The 20,306-nt window shown below is 38.3% G+C and overlaps 1 long non-coding RNA gene across 1 annotated transcript in view; it reads left to right on the plus strand.

Annotated features, from left to right (window-relative positions):
• The first annotated feature begins 3,561 nt into the window (after positions 1-3,561).
• LOC101176861 overlaps positions 3,562-20,306 on the plus strand; it is a 74,809-nt gene continuing 58,064 nt past the window's right edge. The window contains exon 1 of the long non-coding RNA XR_178454.3: positions 3,562-3,648. This is a non-coding gene — a long non-coding RNA (uncharacterized LOC101176861). The remainder of the gene's footprint in view (positions 3,649-20,306) is intronic.

Genomic DNA, 20,306 nt, shown 5'->3' on the forward strand with positions numbered 1-20,306 from the left:
TCTAACAGCTTTGCTCATCAGCCCACCTGTCCCGAACTTTTCGCAACTGACCACTGGCTTTGAATGTGTCCTGTATTTTTTACTTACTTAGAAAAGGCTTGTCTTTCTGAAGTATAGTTCTTTTGAATTTCTTTGTGTCCACAGATTCTGATGGCATTAAAGAAAAGTAAGATTTTTGTGTTGTTGTTCAACTTGTGAGATATTTCATTGGAAATTAAAGTCTTCATTTCCTTCTATATCCTAGGTGAAAGGCTCTAGTATTCTCCTTCCTTCCTTCTTTCCTTCCTCCCTTCTTTCCATCCTTTCTTCTTTCCTTGGTCTTTCCTTCCTTCCTTTATTTTCCTTCCTTCCTTCCTTCCTTCCTTTATTTTCCTTCCTTCCTTCCTTCCTTCCTTCCTTCTTTCTTTCATTGGTCCTTCCTTCCTTTTTTCCTTCCTTCCTTCCTTCCTTCCTTCCTTCCTTCTTTCTTTCATTGGTCCTTCCTTCCTTTTTTTCCTTCCTTCCTTCCTTCCTTCCTTCCTTCCTTCCTTCCTTCCTTCCTTCCTTCTTTCCTATATATTTATTTCTCACACCCCATCTTTCCATAATCCAAAGTCTACCAATCCTCTAAAGACAACTTTAAGATTCTTCCCTCTGTGAGATTCTTTCTCACAAATACACGCACATGCCCAACTCAGATGACCTCTTCCTCTTCTGACATGGTCTCATTCACTCCTGTGGGATTTCAAAGACTGTGTGGTTAGTTGTTCTTTTCTGTACGCAATACATGCATATTAAGAGCTTCTGTCTAAGAGGAGTCCTTCCTTGAATGTAAGGACTACAATTTTGCTTGTTGGTGTTGTTTTATTTTTAAAATTTCATCACAGCTCAAAAACCAGTAGAGTGGCCACCAGTGAGTTTATTGGAAGAGAATAGTGAACATAAGGATGACAATAATTTTCTTTTTTGGAATGGTAGAAAATAAGAGATAGGAAGTTGTCTTTTCCACGTAATCAATCTTCTTTGGTACAATAAATGTAATGAAGCTCTCTCCAAATACACATACACTTACTGTGTATATATTATGTTAACATAAACATCAGTATCTATAAACATAAAGTCAGGATGTCAGACTCTGCCAAACATAAATATACTCAAATGTATTGATAACCTTATGTGCTATGACCATTTGTTTTATTCTGTGTTGGGCACAAAGTTTAGTATAGGCTTTAAGAATTTACAGATTATGGTAAATAAGAGCATTCAGTTATCATGAAAGAACCAAATTCAATTCAAGTAACTTCATCATCATTGTAAGACACATTAAGAAAATTTTCAGTGATGAGAAATTTAAAAAAATATTTAAAACAGAGTTCAATGTGTCTTCCTCTGAAAGCAAATCTCTGCTTCTCAGATGCCCATCCTTTTAGTATCTGTTAAATTGTAATTATTGTTCTTCCACTTCAGAACTACCATGGACATATTTTTTTGTGAGAATCGATGTTCATGAGTGATGACTACAAACTAGAACAATAACTTACATTTCTAAGATGTACAATTATATAAGCATTATTTGAGAAATGTAAAGCATCATTTGTTTAGAAAGAGTACCTAAAGAAAAATTATATATAAATGCTGAGTAAAAATTATTTATCACAACAGAGGGGGCAGCATGCAGAGAAAATGGCTTCAGTCAACCCACAGGCAAGGTTATGGCCTAGGATGGGCACTCTGGCAAGGTTTCTGACAGAATTTATTATCCAGGCTTCTGCTGATTACTTTTCATGTCCTGAATACAAGTCTTTTTAAACCACCTTAAGGTGGAGTGGTTTCATAGCTCGGCTCTGACTCTGAAGATTCACCAGGCTCTGTTTCTGCTCATCCCCTCCTGTAGTCCCGTTTCCCCAGCTCTGTTTGGTCCCCATAGAGGCTGCCTTATGTCACCATTCCCTCACCTCTGTCTCTCTCCCTTTGGATCTCCCGGTCAACAAGAGCCAAGAGAAAAATAATTCATAAGTAACTTAAAGAAGCCAACTGTCTTAATTAATTTGCCTTACAGTATCTTCTTCTGAAGAAGGTTAAAGAACTTTAATTAGGGTTTTGCAAATCAATCTCCCAAAATTAATTCACCTCACTGAAAATAAATAAAAGTCATATTTGTTGTGTTTGTCTTCCGATTATATTGTGCAATAATGCATAAGGACAATTATTCATAATTGTGTCTCCAGCACCTCACACAAGTCATGGCTAAATACTGGCTAAATTAACCAGGAGAAAAAGGAGAAGGCAAGAACTTTTTGATAAATCAATTATAAAGAACTTTTTGATAAATCAATTACAAATTAAGGACTTGGACTTAAAATTGCTTTAGTCTGAATTCTAGAGCAAAGAAATCATACATTTTAATTCAAAACATTTCCTGATGTTTTTGGAAGCCTATCACTCAACTTTTCACAACCCTTTTCTGATCTTGGTTGAATCTCTCAGTGAGTTGTCTTGGCTCATATGGGAATTATCCTGTGCTCTTTAAGTACAAATCTGCAGGAATTATGTGGACTGAATACTAACTGGTATTCTGAGATGCCAAAATACATTTGTCTCTAGAAATTTTCTCCTTAGGGGCTGCCAGACGTTGTCTTCCTCTACAGGAATTTATTTTCATCCATAGACCCTGTCAGAGGGGGTAACTTACTCATCCATGTGTGTTTTTGGAAACACCAAGCCCAATTCAAACTGGTTAAATGATCACAGAAATGTCTAGATGTGGGTGGGCTTCAAAGTTAGTCAGATTGAATTCTCCAATGATGTCATTAAGCACTTAGTTTTCCTCTTACCTTTCTGCTCAGATTTCTGTAGAATCAGCTCTATCCATGATTTCAAAATGGCAGTCAGCAACTCTGGGGGAAACATACTTTTTCTTTTACCCTGAGAAAAAGGCAGAGAGAATACTGCGTTTGAATTGATTCAAAAGCAAGAGAGAGGTTAAGAAGTGAAACAGTGAGTATGAATAAATCTTTTGAGGAGTTTGCTGTAATGAGAAAAGAGAAACCCAGTGGTAATTGCAGGAAGATACGAGGCCAAGGAGAAATAAAAGAGGGAGTTAGATATTACAGTTATGAGGATGATGATAATAATTTTTCCAGTGGGTTGGGATAGAAATAAAAACGTGTTTGAGCATGATTTCCTATCTATTCACTATTTGTGTCTCTTTTTCTGTGAACTACCTGTTCTTTGCCTATTTTAGTTAGTTGTCTTCATTCATTCTTGATACTAAATATTTTTGATACATATTATCATTTTTTTCCAAAATTGTCACTAGTTTTTAGTTGGTATCTTACTGAAGAAAAAGTTGAAGGATGAAATCAAATGGTTATTCTCACAGAGGATTTAAACCTGGCCTAAACCCAATAAAATTTTTAAAACATATTCTAATGCTAAAATTTAGGATTGCAACATGTAGTGCAAAATACCATTCTAATAATATCTTATGTCTTGGAACACTTAAAAATAGCTAGTATTTGTCAAGGTTATAACTAGTGCTAGGCATTGTGCTTAAAAGCTGTATGCATTATCTTATTTAATTCTTACAATCCTGTGAATGAAACATTGTGACCTCAAGTTTACAGATGAAGACAGTAAACTTCAGAGAGTTCAAGTACATCACTCAAGGTTAGTCATTGATAACTAGGAATAACGAATAATCACGAATAATCTTGAACTATCTTTCTTCCTATACCTGTACTTGCCATTCATTTCATTCCATTTGTTCTTGCCATGTAAGGATTTGTTCAGTTTCTTCTATTGATTAATGTCTTTCTTTTTCCCCTTCCTTTCTTCCTCCGTCATTTTTTTTTCTGTAAATCTTGGTTTAAATAAAGTCCGTTTTTGTAGTTAGCATCCGAGAGAGGAAAAGTCAAAAGAAAAGTGTTGGCACATGACATTGTAAACTCAGTCCAGATTTGAACCCTGATCTAATTCCAGACCACTACTCTAAACCCTTAAAGTGTGACTTCCAAAATCAATGATCATTAGAGTTTAAACTGACCTTGGAAGTCTCCTACTGCAACTTCCTTAAGAAGCAGTATAGGATGGTTATTAAAAGTTTGGAGTTCAATCCTGTCTGTGTCATTTACTAGCAATTTTCTTGGCTTTATGGTTTGTATCCGTAAGACACGAAGAATATAATCAACCTCAAAGGATGATTGATTATTGAGATAGATGAGACGGCACAGATAGCAGTGCCTGGCATTTAGTAATTACTCAGCAATTACCAGCTGTTATTTATTTCTTCCCACTGATACCCAAATCTCTTTGTCTGTGGGTCTAAGTGGTTACCTACAGTTAAGATAAGTATTTCCTGTTAAAGGGAATGCATTATCTGCTATAATGGTCCATTTTATCTTTGGAAAGTTCCAGATATTTGAACCTTCTTCCAAACAGACAGCTAAAAGTTGCCCTTCTCAAAATAATTGTTAACAATCCTTTCTAGGATGGCATACAACAGACATCCAACATTTTGAAGATTATTATTATATTTATTTAAATTGTCTTCTAATCAGCCCAAGCCACTGTGTGCTACAATGGTCATCTTCTGTGTGCCCAAGCTCATCAACGACCCCCAAAGTTCTGAATAGAGCCCTCTTCTATAAGTGCAATTGGAAGAGCCCACAGATAGGCGGGATTATACTCCTTCTTCCTCTGGGTCATCTATTATGTGGCCAAGTCCCCTTTGCTTACTTATATAGTTATCCAGCTGACATATACACTACTTAGAAGTCAAATCATGCTATTTTTGGGCAACTGAGGTTTTAAACCCAGACGTAGAATTTATATTTGGCCAACAAACTCAGGCATCTGTAGTAAGTGACTATTTCCAAGATGTTATAATTTCCCTATTCTTACAATACAATTAATTCCTCAAAAATAATCAAAAATAAGTGTATGAACTGGCATTTCATAATAGAGACCATAAAAGTATATCTTAATAGCTTTTTGAAAAGGATTTTAATTCCAACTATTTCTTTAAGGATCATCAATGTTCAGAAACTACATATAAAATGATATCATCATTTGATGATATCTACACACTCAAGTTTCAGAAAACAACTTGATTTCACTTCTTATTTTTTCCTATTAGGCCAATGAGTAATCTTGGAGTATCCTTCTTCCTATGCCTGTACTTGCCATTCAATTCATTCAGTTTGGTCTTGCCATGTAAGGATTTGCTCAGTTTCTTCTTTTGATTACTGCCTTTTCACTTTTCCCCCTTCCTTCCTTCCTTCCTTCCTTCCTTCCTTCCTTCCTCCCTCCCTCCCTCCCTCCCTCCCTCCCACCCTTCCTTCCTTCCATCCTTCCTTTCCTTCCTTCTTTTTCTTCTTCCTTCATTTTTTTTCTCTAAATCTTTCTTTAAGTAAAGTCAGTTTTTATAGTTATATGGGACAATAAGCATCCGAGAGAGGAAAACTCAAAGAAAGGTGCCGGCACATGACATTGTAAACTCAGCCCAAGCCACTGCCTAAATAGATTAAAACTCACCCTCTTGACACCAGTTAACAATAAACTATATTTCCTAATCTTCTTATTACTTTTTAAAATATTTACATCCCATTCCTTTCCTACCAAATATAGTTTTAGATGCTCACAATGAAAGAATGATGCCATCAGACTGAACCATTGTTGTCAAGTAAAAATAAAATCAAGGAATGGAAAAGGAAGTTATTCAAAGGTACACATACCAATGGCACCAATAACATTAATGACTGCCTTTCCTTCTGTCTCAAACATTTCCATTTCTCATACTGGAATTCTCATTTTATGACCAGAAAATTCTTTATCTTCTGTTTTTCAGAAAATTCTCTTCTTTCCTTCACTTTCTTCAGTTATTCCCAAATGAGCATGCACATTAAACTCATAGGGAGAGATTGAAATAAATGCCAATGTCCTGTGGTTTCCATCCACCCAATTAAGTCAGTTTTGTAGAAACAGAATGGATCTTGAGGACACTGTCCCCTCTGCATTCTCTTAAAGAAAAAAAAAAGTTTTTTTTTCTTCTGATTTTCAAATTCTTCAGTGGCAGAATTGTGGTCACTCTTCTTTTTACCATCATCCCCCCAGGCTCTTCTAAAATTTCCAGAACTGGCTCTTTACCCTCTCCTTTTTTTTTTTTTCCTACAGATATCCTGACCTTGCGCCCTAATTCACTAAAAATTTTGGAACCTAGATTATAATTTCACTTTCCAAATCCCTACTATCATTATAATTCTAGAAAATTCAGTGTGGTCAATACAAGAACAGGTTCTGGAGCCTCTGTTTCAGCCCACTTCTATCATTGCTAATTGTGTTGCCATGGGAAAATTATTTAAACTCTCTTTGCTATAAAGTAGAGATGATACTAGGAGTAGCAGCCTTAAATGCTAGGAATCAAAGAGTACAGATAAAACTCTCAGAACATTGATGCGTAATAAACACCTTATATGTGCTACTTAGTATTCCTGGCAATTTTTATATCCACGAGAATAAACCCATCTAGCTCCAAAGGTTCTTGGTTTCTTGGTCTCTTAATCGCCAGTTCACCTTTTCCTCTAATTTGTCACAGTTGGCTAATCCCAGGGTCACACCCTAAGCCTCAGTATCAGCAGGTCCTATTCCACCTCCTAAATCTCAAATTCAAAAATCTTGCTCTCCAAACACAAATTGTGTTTTTCCAGTTGACTTTGCACAGCAATCTCCAGCACTATAATTTTCCCACATCCCTAAGACCTCTGTTTCAGTGGTCTTGCACTACTGATCCATCAACTCTTCTTGTTTTATTTTATCTTGCATTCCATGGCTTTCGAGTGTAATCACCTCCTTGAAAATATCACTATTTCCCTCTCTCCTCTCTCCTATTCTCTCAGTCAAGTAGTAGAATCTCGGTTCTAGGTAAACCAACCAGGAAGCCCCTTTTTCTTTCCTTCAACCCGTTTAAGGAGATTTTCCTGGAGGAAATTTCACAAATAGCTTGAATGGCTGCCAGTTAAGTACACGATCACAAAATTCAGCCAGGCACTGGGCACTGCTCAGGCCTTCTCTGCATTTATCTGGCTCTTCCTCTTCTCTGAATGACTACTTCATTTCTTTTCTTTCTCCTTAAAACTCCTACCTTGCTGGGCGTGGTGGCTCGCGCCTGCAATCCCAACACTTTGGGTGGCTGAGGCAGGCAGATCACTTGAGGTCAGGAATTCAGGACCAGTGTGGCCAACATAATGAAACTCCCTCTTTACTAAAAATACAAAAAATAAGCTGGGCGTGGTGGTGGGTGCCTGTAATCCCAGCTACTCGTGAGGCTGAGGCAGGAGAATGGCTTGAACCTGGGAGGCAGAGGTTACAGTAAGCTGAAATCGCTCCACTGCACTCCACTCTGGGAGACAGAGGAAGACTTAGTCTCAAAAAAAAAAAAAAAAAAACCAAAAAAAATCTTCCTACCTCTGTTCATCCTGACTCTTAGTTGATGACCTCACCTCACACTTCATTGAGGAAACATTCTCGTTTTCTGGGCATTCTCTCACCTACCAACAAGCGAGTGCAATTTATGCCTGTCTTCACTCAAGCTTTTCTTCTCCTCTCTTACTATGAAGTGTGTGAGCATGGGGGCTGTGTCTATGCCTACAAAAGACAAATTCCTCCTCCTGGTAGCAAGAACTTCTCTTCTGATTATCACTCTTCTGTCTTACATTTACAATTTCCCCCTCTTTATTTAATCGTTTCCATCAGCATAAAAAGTTGCTTCATTTTCCCCAGCTTAAAAAATAAAGGCTTGCATTGACACCTCCCTTTTAGTTACTACTTCTCTCTGCACCTCCTCATGGTCAATCTTGAAATAATTTTTCATTTCTATTGTCTCCACTTTTTTGCCTTCCATTCTCTCATCGGTGTGTTTTGTGTACATTCAGTGTTCAGTGTGTACATGTTATTGAATGCAAGTATTGAACACGTATTGCTTGTCAGGTACTGCAGAAGGAGGCTTGTGTGAATCTAATTTAACTCTCACTACAACCTGTTATGGTAGGAACCACATTTATCCACATTTTCTGAATAGGAACCCCCAGATTTAGAAAGTCAGGTAAGTTGACCAAAGTTACTTAATTAGTGGCAAAATCAGGCCTCGGTCCAATATTTGCTTAACTCTAAAGGCATATTCTTAAGTGCTTTTTATTAAGTGTTGTTCTTAGTCCTCCTGCCAGCTTAAAACACCTACCGTCAAAGCCAAGAGATGGATATAGCAGACGTTAGCTCTTGGAAAGGTCCTGGTAATGGGAGGGACAAAAGTGCATGGCCTTTTCCTTTCTAAGGCTCTCAATTTGGTGAGATAAATTTATATAGAGCATGAAATAAATTGTGTCTAAGCCTCAGTATCACTTTATGTTCAAACATTCTCTGTTGTGCATGTAAATTTCTGTAGATAAGTGGTGAGAAAAAGATTTGCTGTCCTTGAAACTTGGAAGAAGATACAGAATAATCATCTTAAAAATGCCAAATCTAACCTTCGTTTTCCTGAAAAATAAGGCATAGTGTAGAAATAAAAAGGAAAACATAAATACCCTTATACATAGAAAGTAGTTGGTTAATTGTATTTTTATAAAAAATACTATACCCATATTTGTTTAAGTTCATAGCCACCACATTTGTTGCTATGGGTTACTCAGTTCATATCACGCTTTGCTTGGCCTGTTACCATCAACATCCTATCTGAATTCTCATCCCTTCACTAATCAATTACCTTTTACTTTTGACAAATATAGATCTAATCATATTACTTCCCGGCCAGAAACCTCCCCTATTTTTCTAGCTGTTATAAGATAGAATATAGTTTTCTATAAAAAGCATATGAAGTATTTACTCAGCTGGTTTCCAACAGATCTTCCAATCGTATCTCCCTTCACTTAACACCTTTTTTTCCTTCTTTCTCATTCTGGTCATATATATCACGTAACCTATTGATAATAGTTGCAAATTTTTAATCCAATCTATCATTATCAAACTTTATAAATATGTGGGCATGTATTCTTGGATACGTTTTGCAAGCTCTCTAAGCTTTAGAAATATCCTCAGCTATAAAATTGGAATAATAATATTTACCTTGAGGGATTCTGTGAGCATTCGACATTTATTGGACCATACATATTTTCATACCTACACACATACACATACATTTACAGATCCATATGCATCCAAACATATTTACAGAAGGCATGTGCCCATGAAGGGGCTTACAAAAAATAGGAGCAACTCTTATTAATTTTGTCACAGAAATCGTTTCCTTTCTTGTAATTAGTACATAATAATACTCATCACTGTATATCTCCTCCATAAAGCTTGTCACATGTCCCTTCTGGATCTTCCCAGCTCTTCCTATTTATGGCCGTGATAAAGCCTTTTCTCCTTGGTTGTGACTGCTAGCTTATGTAACTAACTGTCCCACTAACATAGCCAGAATCTGATCCCTGGAAGGAAAGTGGCAAGAGTGTTTCCCTCGATCAGATTCGCAGAGTGCTTACACTAAAGAGTTTTATGTTCCTCAAAGTCATCACAAAAAGTGTGAATTAGGTGGCCCTGGAGCACCTGAGACAGACAAGCTGTCTACTCTTGCTCAGCTTTCTGTAAAAACAGGAAAATTGCCTTGTGGAAAGGTGAGTGCCCGCCTCTCCAGGAAGCCCTCTGTCTGCATGACACCCTCCTTCATTTTGCCACACCCTGAGCTGCTTTTCTCCTGAGCTCCTCCACTTGCGTGTATTTCTCATTAAGACCCTCTCTCTCCCTTTCTCTCCTTCTCTCACTCTGCCTCCTTTTCTTTTTTTAATTCTTTTTATATTCCTCTACCCCCCCACTCTTTCTGTCAGTCTTGTCCGTTTCTATACCATTTCTATGGTAAGGTGTTCCCTGTCTCCTGTCCAGCCTGCACTGGTCTGGCCACCTCCCTCTGCTCACTCATGGTCTCTTGCTAATAGTAGTCTAAGGATGATGACCTAATTTAGAATTCTATGCTTTAGAAAAGAAACAGGATCACTGGGTATGGTGGTGCACACCTGTAGTCCCAGCTACTCAGGAAGCTGAGGCATGAGAATCACTTGAACCTGGGAAGCAGAGGGTGTAGTGAGCCAAGATCACACCACTGCACTCCAGCCTGGGTGACAGAGCGAGATTCTGTCTCAAAAAAAAAAAAAAAAAAAAAAAAAAAAAAAAAAAAGAGAGAGAGAAAGAAAATTAAAAAAAAAAAAAAGAAACAATAAGAAAAGAGTACAAATTTTTTTCTCTCCCAGCACATCATAATTATAGCAAGTTATTTCTGTTAATTAGCTCATAGAACACACACAAGTGGTTCAGGAGAGGCAAGGTGCATTTGGCCGTGAAAGGCTAGGGTTCACAAGGTATCCAGAGAGGGCTTTGTCAGGTCACACCATCAGACACATAACAGGGCAATTTCTCTTTCTTAGCCTTAACCCTCAACTGGGAGTTAGTGTAGGGAAGGCCTTGCTCTTCACAAACACTCCAGGATAAGGTGATAAGAAGATTACAAGTAAAGCCTCTCTTTAGCTATTCCACATCTCCTGTCAGACAGAGCAAGTTAAATTACAGTGCAGGCCACAAATGCATTGATCATCCTCTAGGCTTGTACTACCCAGGGTTTTAAAGATCCATGCCAAGGATAAGTGATGTCATCCAGCAAAGTTTATTTTAGCAAGGAGGGTTAACCAAGTGCAAGGAGGTGAGGTTCTGGGAGACGGCCCTAACTCTCCAATGCTGAGTTCAATTCATATGTAATCTTCATCAGTGAATATTTCCTTACAGCCCATGAGAGGTGTTGAGAGAACACAGGGATGATAAAGCCTGTGCTCTGAAATGACTTACATATGTCTCTCTCAGCCCCCAGCCCCTCCCTTATCTTATAAATCCAGTCTCAAAACACAGAATACATCCCTAAAAATGGCATATTTCCTACTTAGAATTACTTTGTGAGTGTTCATAATGAAGCATGGCCTAAGTCGTAGGAAATTTTAGATCCTCTATTCTTTATGCATAAAATGTAAAGTTTCTCTGTTTGGACACAATGTTCTCTTATAATAAGCTTCAGTTATCCTCTTTCAGCCTATGAAACACATCGTGTACTTTAACAAAGATATAAAATTCTTTAAATGATTTTGATAGTCCATTCATACAAAGAAGATAGGCCTTTTTGAGGCTATAACAAGAAAAAAAAGATAAATCATTAGAAACACTTAAAAATTCTGTACATGACACTCTTCTTTATTAAAAAGACCCATTGTAAATTGGAAAGTTCCGAAGTCTTTGTGGTGAGGGAGAATGAATTATAATGACATCACTGGGTCATGAACTAGGCCCACTGGCTACTTTCCAGAATGAAATTGACTAGGAGAGATCAGATGAGCCCATTCGTAGCACAAGACATCTGGGAGGCAGCCAGGGAATCGAGGTTCAAGCCCCCTATTTAGGACACACTTCCTCTTCCTCTTCATCATCAAATACGATCATGATTTCCCAGGCAAGGCAGCTAGCATAACAATGCATTTCAATTCATATTCTAAAGAACACCCAAAAAGTTCTTTGTACTCATTCCTCGGTGAAAGACCTCATGAAAAATATTAACATGTCAACATCTGGCTGACACCTTTGGTACATTTTCATCATGTTGCTGATGGGAAGCATTTTGCCTTCAAATAAGCATAATTTGCCAGTCTTTTCCATCTCCTTTTTTGTCTCTCTCCCAGCATAATAAATGGTGTCTGAAGCCCAAGAGAAACTCATTTCTGTTAACAGATCATTTGTAAACCTTTAAGGGCAGCTAGTGAGAAAGGGGCATTTTTTTCTTCTGTCTTAACTTTCCTGGTTGTCTTTCTAAATGCAAAATGACACCTCATTCAATGCTTTCTGGTGTCATCTTAATCTCCCTTATTTTACACTTTCTACCTTTTTGATATTTGCTATAGACGGCATGGAGGCTTTTTACCTAATACTGTAATACCTATTATCTGAGGCATTTAGGTATATAGGCTCTTGCCAGCTAAGAATAATGCAGATCAATTGGATGTCAGCAGCCCAATGAAGTCAGATAGTATATATATATATATATTTTTTTCAGGGTGGAAAAAAAGCTATCTCCCTACCTGACCTTACAGCCAGCACATTTCAATATTGATATATTTTATGCATGCATATGATAACGTTTTACTTTCCTTATGGTTCTGTGGGGAAGTCTCACTTCCCTCTGTAGAGGATTATTACATATTCTGAGGGGTTATGATTATAGATACTTACTAAGACAAGAATAATTGACCATAAAAAACCTTTTATATTCCCACAATTATTTTTGCATTGACTAAAAGTGTCAAGAAAATCTGATTTTATTAGCAGGCCTCTAATTTTGCCTTCATTTAATTTTTTATCTGGCTTTTTCCCCCCAATATGTTTTTAGTCTGAGATATCTGGCAATTGTACAAAAGAACAATTTGTTACAGAACCTTTAGCGAATGGAAGTTCTATAATCCAAGCATAACATCAAGCATCAAATAAAATAAAAATGTATGAGATCAGCAAAGGGGGCATGCTCCAAGGTAAGGAACTGATCTAGAGCCTAGAAAAAAAGAAGTTTAAATCAAAATGTGACTGCTCGGCTATGAAGTAAGTCTGTGGAACAAAGGGTCAAATGCAGCTTTGACCTTTCATTCCCCTCCACCCACCAATAGGTCAGATCCAGTCAGCACTGAGCCTATTTCCAGTAAGGAGCAAGGAGCAGAGCTGTATGTATTAAGAAGCAGTGTGGAAAACTCTAGAGGACACTTGAGGGGAAGAAGGAGAAAATACACTGGCTCTTCCGGAAGTAGGGATGGAGTGGGCAGAAGAAGTAGAAGTGACATGGTACCCATTTGACCCTTGAAAACAAAAGCAGCTCTGGTAACCTCATTTGCTTCTTTCCCCGCCTCTGTCCCTCAAATATTAGAAACAAGACAAATCCAAGATCACAAATGGATATTGTGGTTAAAGGCATGACTGCAACTGGAAAGAATTCAGGCTAAAACAAGGAGGAAAAGTGTTCCAGTTCTACTACTAATTGGTGGAGGATTGTTGGCAACTCTCTTCTGGCACCAACTTTCTGATTTTGGAGATTCTAAATGTATTCCCTTTTCAGATGACAGATGATGCAGTGGAAAGGAGAAGTGGGAGTGATATGGTATCCATTTGGCCCCTGCAAACAAAACACATCCTGGTTAGCTCCTGTATATACATAGTGAGTCTTAACTTTTTAGATTTCCCTGAAATCAACAATCAGAATCTATAAGAAAGAAGAATCACTGGAACCTTATAGTCTGTCTCAAGACACCAATGAGCCACCTATAGGTGGGCCCAGACACTTTCCCCAAGTGATGTGAATAGAGATCTGTGGCCATTGATCACCCATTCTCAGCTTCATATCTTATTTCTGGTCTACCAACAGAGGGTATCATGGTGAATTAACTCTCTCAGCTCTTTGAGGAATGCACGTTCATGGGAAGAGACTAATTCCTGCTCATTCCAAAGTTAATGGAAGGCCAGAAATGGGGACTTCAAGAAAAATAACATGTAGAGCTTGGGGGACCCTTTGACAAAGGGAGACTGACTTCTTGCTGTCCCTCTAGGTGCTTGCTGGAGCCAAGAAGCTACAGCACATTCCAGTGTTGCCATGACAGAGAAGAGGATCGTGATGAGGGGGAATTTTGCAAGACTTGACATGTGCCTACTTGAGTTTCTAAGTGAAGTGTCCATTAAGACTGTGCCCAAGATTAGTGAAAAGAGGTCATCAGACATAAGAAGTCTACTGGGAAGCCATTCAGATCAGCCTGTGAGGGTGGGGCTGCTGGGGCTGTGGTGTGAAATGTATCAGGGAAGATGATGGAGGAATCTTTTCTCTTTAACCCTCAGTGGTTTCCTTGGCCCTCAGAATGTGCAAAGAGGACTCAGTGGTTCTTGTGTTTCCACCTGAGAAAGTAGGGAGATTAAATGGGTCAGAAGTCTGCTAGGCTAATCTGGAGGGGGATAAAAACTTCTGGAGACGTCAAAGGAATGCACAGATCTTCAGAAAAAGGTGTTGGTGGTTAAGCTATACCAACTCAGGGAGAAAGGCTACATCATGAGTGATAGTTGCTGAAGAGAATCAGTGAAGCCAAAGACTCTGCCCCAACCTGACCTAGCAATTTAGATAAATCCTTCCTCTTTCTCCCTCGTGCTTGACATCCTCCCTTCAACACTAGAAGGTCATTCAAGGACAGGGGAAGCCAAATGTGCTTTCAGTTCTTCCTGGTCCCAGTCAGACCAGGAGCGCCAGAAGAACTTGACCAAGAACAGGGAGAAGAATGAGATGGTAGAGGAAAACTGTTTTCTCCCTTTTCTAACCCAAGCAGCCAGGGTCTAGTCTGTTCTAGAAGCTACTGGTGGAAAGGAGTAGAAGAAATTTAAAACCAATATAAGATGTTAATTTAAAAATAGGCTAAATTTAGTTTTATATCTGTGAGGGACTGGAAAGCTGTAGGATAGTGCCAAGGTATTTTTTTTTTATTGTGAAACAGGATTCCGACATAACACGGTTGAAAGTCAGGATTGGAAAATGAAATAAAATCACAATCAACAAAATAGAACCTGTTTTGTTTCATATCCAATTTTAACTTAATAAACCAGTTACAGGTTTGCTCACGCTTGTAATCCCAGCACTTTGGGAGGCCGAGGCGGGCGGATCACGAGGTCAGGAGATTGAGACCACGGTGAAACCCCGTCTCTACTAAAAATACAAAAAAATTAGCCGGGCGTGGTGGCGGGCGCCTGTAGTCCCAGCTACTCGGAGAGGCTGAGGCAGGAGAATTGCTTGAACCCGAGAGGCGGAGCTTGCAGTGAGCCGAGATTGCACCACTGCACTCCAGCCTGGGCCACAGAGCGAGACTCTGTCTCAAAAAAAAAAAAAAAAAAGAAAAAAAAAGAGTTTAACTACCCTACCTGCCAATCTAACCAAAATAACTGCCTTCTGAACTGTTCAATAATTTAATATAAGCAACAGGAATATATAATTAGGTTGTTAAGGGATTATTTGCTGTATAACTAGTTGTTGATGGTTACAAAGCAAAGTGTGACTGCTTTGTCAATTTCAGTTATATACTTGGGAAGAAAGTCCCTTGCTTCCATACAACCTTATTTATTTAGGAGCACTCATTATCATTTCTCGCAGGTCCTTCCAATTGTCAGGTTTCATTTAAGAGGGACGATTGTAAGAACAACCTATAAATAAACACACATCACTGGTTTCATCCTCAAAATAGATAAGGAATCATACCTTGCATTATGCATTCTGCTAAGTCTCTTTTGGTACCTCAGGGAATAAAATGATAACTTGACGATTTTATCATATACAGTCATGGGCTGCATAACAACATTTCAGTCAACAATGGATTGCATAAACAACAGTGGTCATATAAGATTATAAGACTAGATTTTTACTGTACCTTTTCTGTGTTTAGATATGTTTAGATACACAAATACTTACCATTGTGTTACAATTGCGTATAGTGCTGCACATGTTTATAGCCTAGGAGCAAAAGGCCATACCATACAGCCTAGGCGTGTAGTCAGCTATGCCATCTACGTTTGTGTAAGGACATTCTATGATGTTCGCACATCGACAAAATAGCCTAACGATATGCTTCTCAGAATATATCCCTGATGTTAAGTGACGTATGACTATTTAATTGAAGGAAAGAGAAACATGAGGTAGATACTTCAGGTTAATTAGCAGAAGTTTGCTGTGGTCAGCAAATTCATCAGGCCGTTTTCAAAACTCCAAGATATTTGGTGGAGTATAAACGTGATCACCATCATAACCAAACAAGAAGCTGTCCACTTCGGTGTCTCTACGCAATGAATTCACTGGTATCAATTCGTTGACACTCATTTATCACATATTTCCTATTGAACACAAACCCTGAGGTCGTAACCAGCAGCTACTTACATCTCCACTTCCTACCAAACCCAAGGAGGGGTCTAATTGCCTTGGCCTGTGGGCTCTGGCTCCCACACCAACCTGGATTCTGAACATGAAGGCATATTCGGTGTTCCTAGTCTTTCACTTACATCAATTCAGTATTCCAAAAGAAGATCATGCTCTTACCTACTGCAAGCTAGATCTGTACTCCTTTAGAACCTTTCCTTCTCATTATTTTACCCGTGTTCTTGACCCCTTCTGTCCCTAAACCATAGCCTCAAGAATGGACCGTAACTAAATATGGTAAAGTGACTATGGTTTTCATGGCAGAGCAGTGGATCAGTAAGAAATGTTCCTAATATCTCAAATAACCTGAAATTAATTCACTCATAGAGTCATCAAATCCTGCTTCAGTTGGTCTCAATGAATAAAATACTAGTGTTAGGATACCACGTTATTTACTTCTCCCTAATCCTAGAAAACTATCACCTGATAATGCCCATAGGTACATGGAAGATACTATACACTTACAACCAGCAGGTGTTTAAACCTTAAACAGGAATAGGGAGCCTAGAGTCCTATACTTGGGCTTTAGAGTTGGACAGATTGAGCTCTAAATCCTAGTTCTACCAATTTTCATTTCTTTTCTTATTTTATTATTATTATTATTTTTGAGATGGAGTTTCTCTCTTGTTGCCCAGGCTGGAGTGTAGTGGCACGATCTCGGCTTACTGCAACCTCCGCCTCCCAGGTTCAAGTGATTCTCCTGTCTCAGCCTCCTGAGTAGCTAGGATTACAGGTGCCCACCACTACGCCTGGCTAATTTTTGGTATTTTTTTAGTAGAGATGGGGTTTCGCCATGTTGGCCAGGCTGGTCTCGAACTCCTGACCTTAGGTGATCTGCCTGCCGCGGCTTCCCAAAGTGCTGGAATTACAGGTGTGAGCCACCGCACCCTGCCTAGTTCTTCCAATTTTCAATGTGTGGACTTGGGCAAGTCACTTAAACTCTCTGCACTTTGTTTATAAAATGGGAGCAATAATGTCTTCCTGATTGGGTCATTTCAAGGAGTAATGAAATGGCATAAAGAATACATGCCCAGATTCCACAGCAACATCGTTTGTGGTCTGAATTCAGGGTCCCTCACTTACCAGGTGTAATCTGTGGGCAAGTAACAAATACTTAACTTCTCTCTCCTCCAATTTATCATCTATTAAATGAGAATGCTAATAGTAACCATGTCATTGAATTACTTTGAGTGTTAATTCAGTTAGTATTGACAAAGTGTTTACAAAGTGCCTGGCTATCGTAAATGTTCAATAAATGTAAGCCATTATAGATGATATTATTGTAATATAGTATTGCTTATATTACTACCCATAATAACCAAGATCATGAGGTGAATATTAACAGTCTTCTTGGCAGATTTGACTTGAAACCAACTATAGTCCATTGATTGAAGGGTGTTAAACCCAAAGGCTGAGGGACAAATTGTCCCTAAATTGGCCACACAACCATAAAGGACCCCAGCCACTCTCCATCCCTGCTGGGAACTTAGCAAATCACAATCTCCTGGAGTTCCTTGTCAGGCCATAGACTCTGCCCAAGGAACTCTAAATTGAATGGGGGGTACATTGTCTACTCTTGGAGAATCTATGATATTAGGAGAAATCCATTTCTTTGATAGCAAGATCAAAATCTGTTCAGTTGGTTTTCATGAATGAAGAAGGAGGTGTTACATACCTGCCAATGGTTGGGATGCAATGTATTGTAACACGAATGCGTTGCATTTCAATATGAAGTTCATATTGAAGTTCAGAAGTATCCAATATGAAGTTCATATTGAAGTTCAGAAGTATCCAATATGAATTTCATACGTAAAGTATTCCCCAGTATGAAGTTCAAAAGCAAACTTCCCCAACATGAATTTTGTAAGTAAAAAGACCAAGAGCCCCACTATAATGAAGGGAATGAATACGAAACATATAGGCTTTCTTAAGAAATCACACGGGTGATTTTATAAATAAAATCTCTCTCTCTCTCTCTCTATATATATATCTATATATACATATATAGATCTATATATAAAATTACAGAGGTGAGCCACCATACCTGGTCTATATAAGTGGCATGATGGCTCACCCCTGTAATCCTAGCATTTTGAGAGGCCAAGGCAGGAGTATCACTGTAGGCCAGGCCATCAAGACCAACCTGGGCAACGTAGAAAGATGTCATCTCTGAAAAAAGAAAATAATAAAAACAGGGCATGATGGTTCTTACATGTAGTCCTCATTACTCCGGTTGGGAGGCTGAGGCAGGAGGATCACATGATTCCAGGTGCTCAAGTTTACCTTGAGCTACCACTGTTCTCCAGCCTGGGTGACAAAGAGAGACTCTGTCTCTAAAAAAATAAAATAAGTAAAATAAAATTTTACTTATTGACTGAAGGGGGTTTAAACCCAAAGGCTGAGGGACAAAGTGTCTAATGTGACCCCCTAAATGGGGACACTTTAGGAAATTTTAAAATAAATAAATTGTATTATAAATAAATATATATACATAAAGTTGAAGGTACTACAGGTAATACCAGAATTAAAGGATAAAAGTCTCTTGTTTCTCTAGTGCTATAATGAAAGTAAAATATGTACACAAATATCTCCAGTGCAAAGCAGGAAGTAGTAAATGTCAAAGAATTCCACAGATGTGGTGCAATTAAAGTGCTAAGGCGGTAGAGGGTTTCCTGTATAAGGAACCAGAAAGGGTTCTGCAGAGGAAGTGGCATTTCTTAACAACTTCTAGCTTCTGTTAAAGGCCCTTCTGCTGACCAGTAACCCTCTCCTCACTACCACAGGGTAAGAGCTACCCCATGCCAAGAGTGCTCACTTTCCTTCCCCAGCTTGGCGAGCAAGTGCTCATCTTGTAAGACCTCGTCAAGGGTTACTTCCCTGATCCCCTTTCGCCAATAAATTTGGTCCTCCTTTATTTGGGAACACACGACTTTGTACCAACGTCTCTCTCTCTTGACCTTGTAATTTATGTTAGCTTTCCTGTAGTTTTCACTAGACTGTGATTTCTGTAAGGGCGTGGACAATGCTTTGAATTCTCAATGCCAAGAGATTTAAAATTTTTTGGAATGAATGAACTCTGCTTTTTACAATGAAGAAATCTAAAGAAAAGAAAAAAATTATTGCTCTCAATGAGCAGAAGGGTGGAAGAAAGGGAGGAGGAAAGAGCTAGTTGTTTGTGATTGCCTGATGCTATGTAATCTGATTTAATTGTCAGGATCCAAAGATTTTTAGTTGGCATCCCTGTCTCCTTTTACCCTGTGGATGCTGAGATCGAGAGACATTAAAGGCCGTGTCTAAAGCCACAGAGCTGTGAAACTGAGTAACTGGGATGTAAGCCCGGGTGGTTTCCTTCACTGTGTGATGGTCCCGAATGGAGAAATCCATCATTGTGATGTTACTAGGCTTTAAAAAGGAAAATAGCCACTTGGACACAGTCTAAAGAGTTTTTTCTACCTCACCTCAGGACCACCTTGGAGTCTGATCTTTTTGAAAATAAAATAAAATAAAATTGGCCTACGTGGAGAACAGGTATCTGATTCCTGAGGGAAGAAAACCAGTGTTTCTCTCTTTCTTATTCTGTCCCCTCTTCTTCAATCTCTCCTTTAACCTCTCTCCCTCCGCTCCTGTTTCTGATATGGAAAAGTTTAACTTCCTAAAGTGATGACGATAATTGGGTCAAGCCTCTGCTAGGATGTTGGTTTATCCCCTCAGGAGTCTGACCTGAGCTTCGGTTCCTAGGATAACATACAATTTAAATTTTGATTTAAATTTACTATATAAGGGGAAATGAGCCAAGCTGGAATTTTGTTTAAAAATTGTTTTTTTCAGGAAAAATCAGAGATAAATGATTTATAAGATAAAATAGACATTATTTATAATTAAGAAAAACTAGAAATAATGTCAACATTCAATAATAGAAGTTTAATAAACTATGGTAACTCATAGGATGCCATATTCTATATTTATTTAAAATGGTTCCAAAGAATATAGAAGACATGGAGTGTGGTTGTGATGTATTACTAATTCAGACATCAAAATACAAAAAAAGCAAAATTTTAATTTTATAAAACTAATATATACATAAATATGTAATATTTGGAGAAAAATTATGAAAAGATTGGAAGATGATACGCTGGAACATTAACAATAGCTAGTTCTGGTTGATTCTAGCTGGTGATTCTACAGTTTTCTAATTTTCTACAATTAACATGGAATACTTTTGCAATCAAAATAATTTCAGGTTTGACAAATGCTTGTTAAGCAG

Source organism: Nomascus leucogenys, chromosome 6, assembly GCF_006542625.1.
Source record: "Nomascus leucogenys isolate Asia chromosome 6, Asia_NLE_v1, whole genome shotgun sequence".
Lineage (NCBI taxonomy): Eukaryota > Metazoa > Chordata > Mammalia > Primates > Hylobatidae > Nomascus > Nomascus leucogenys.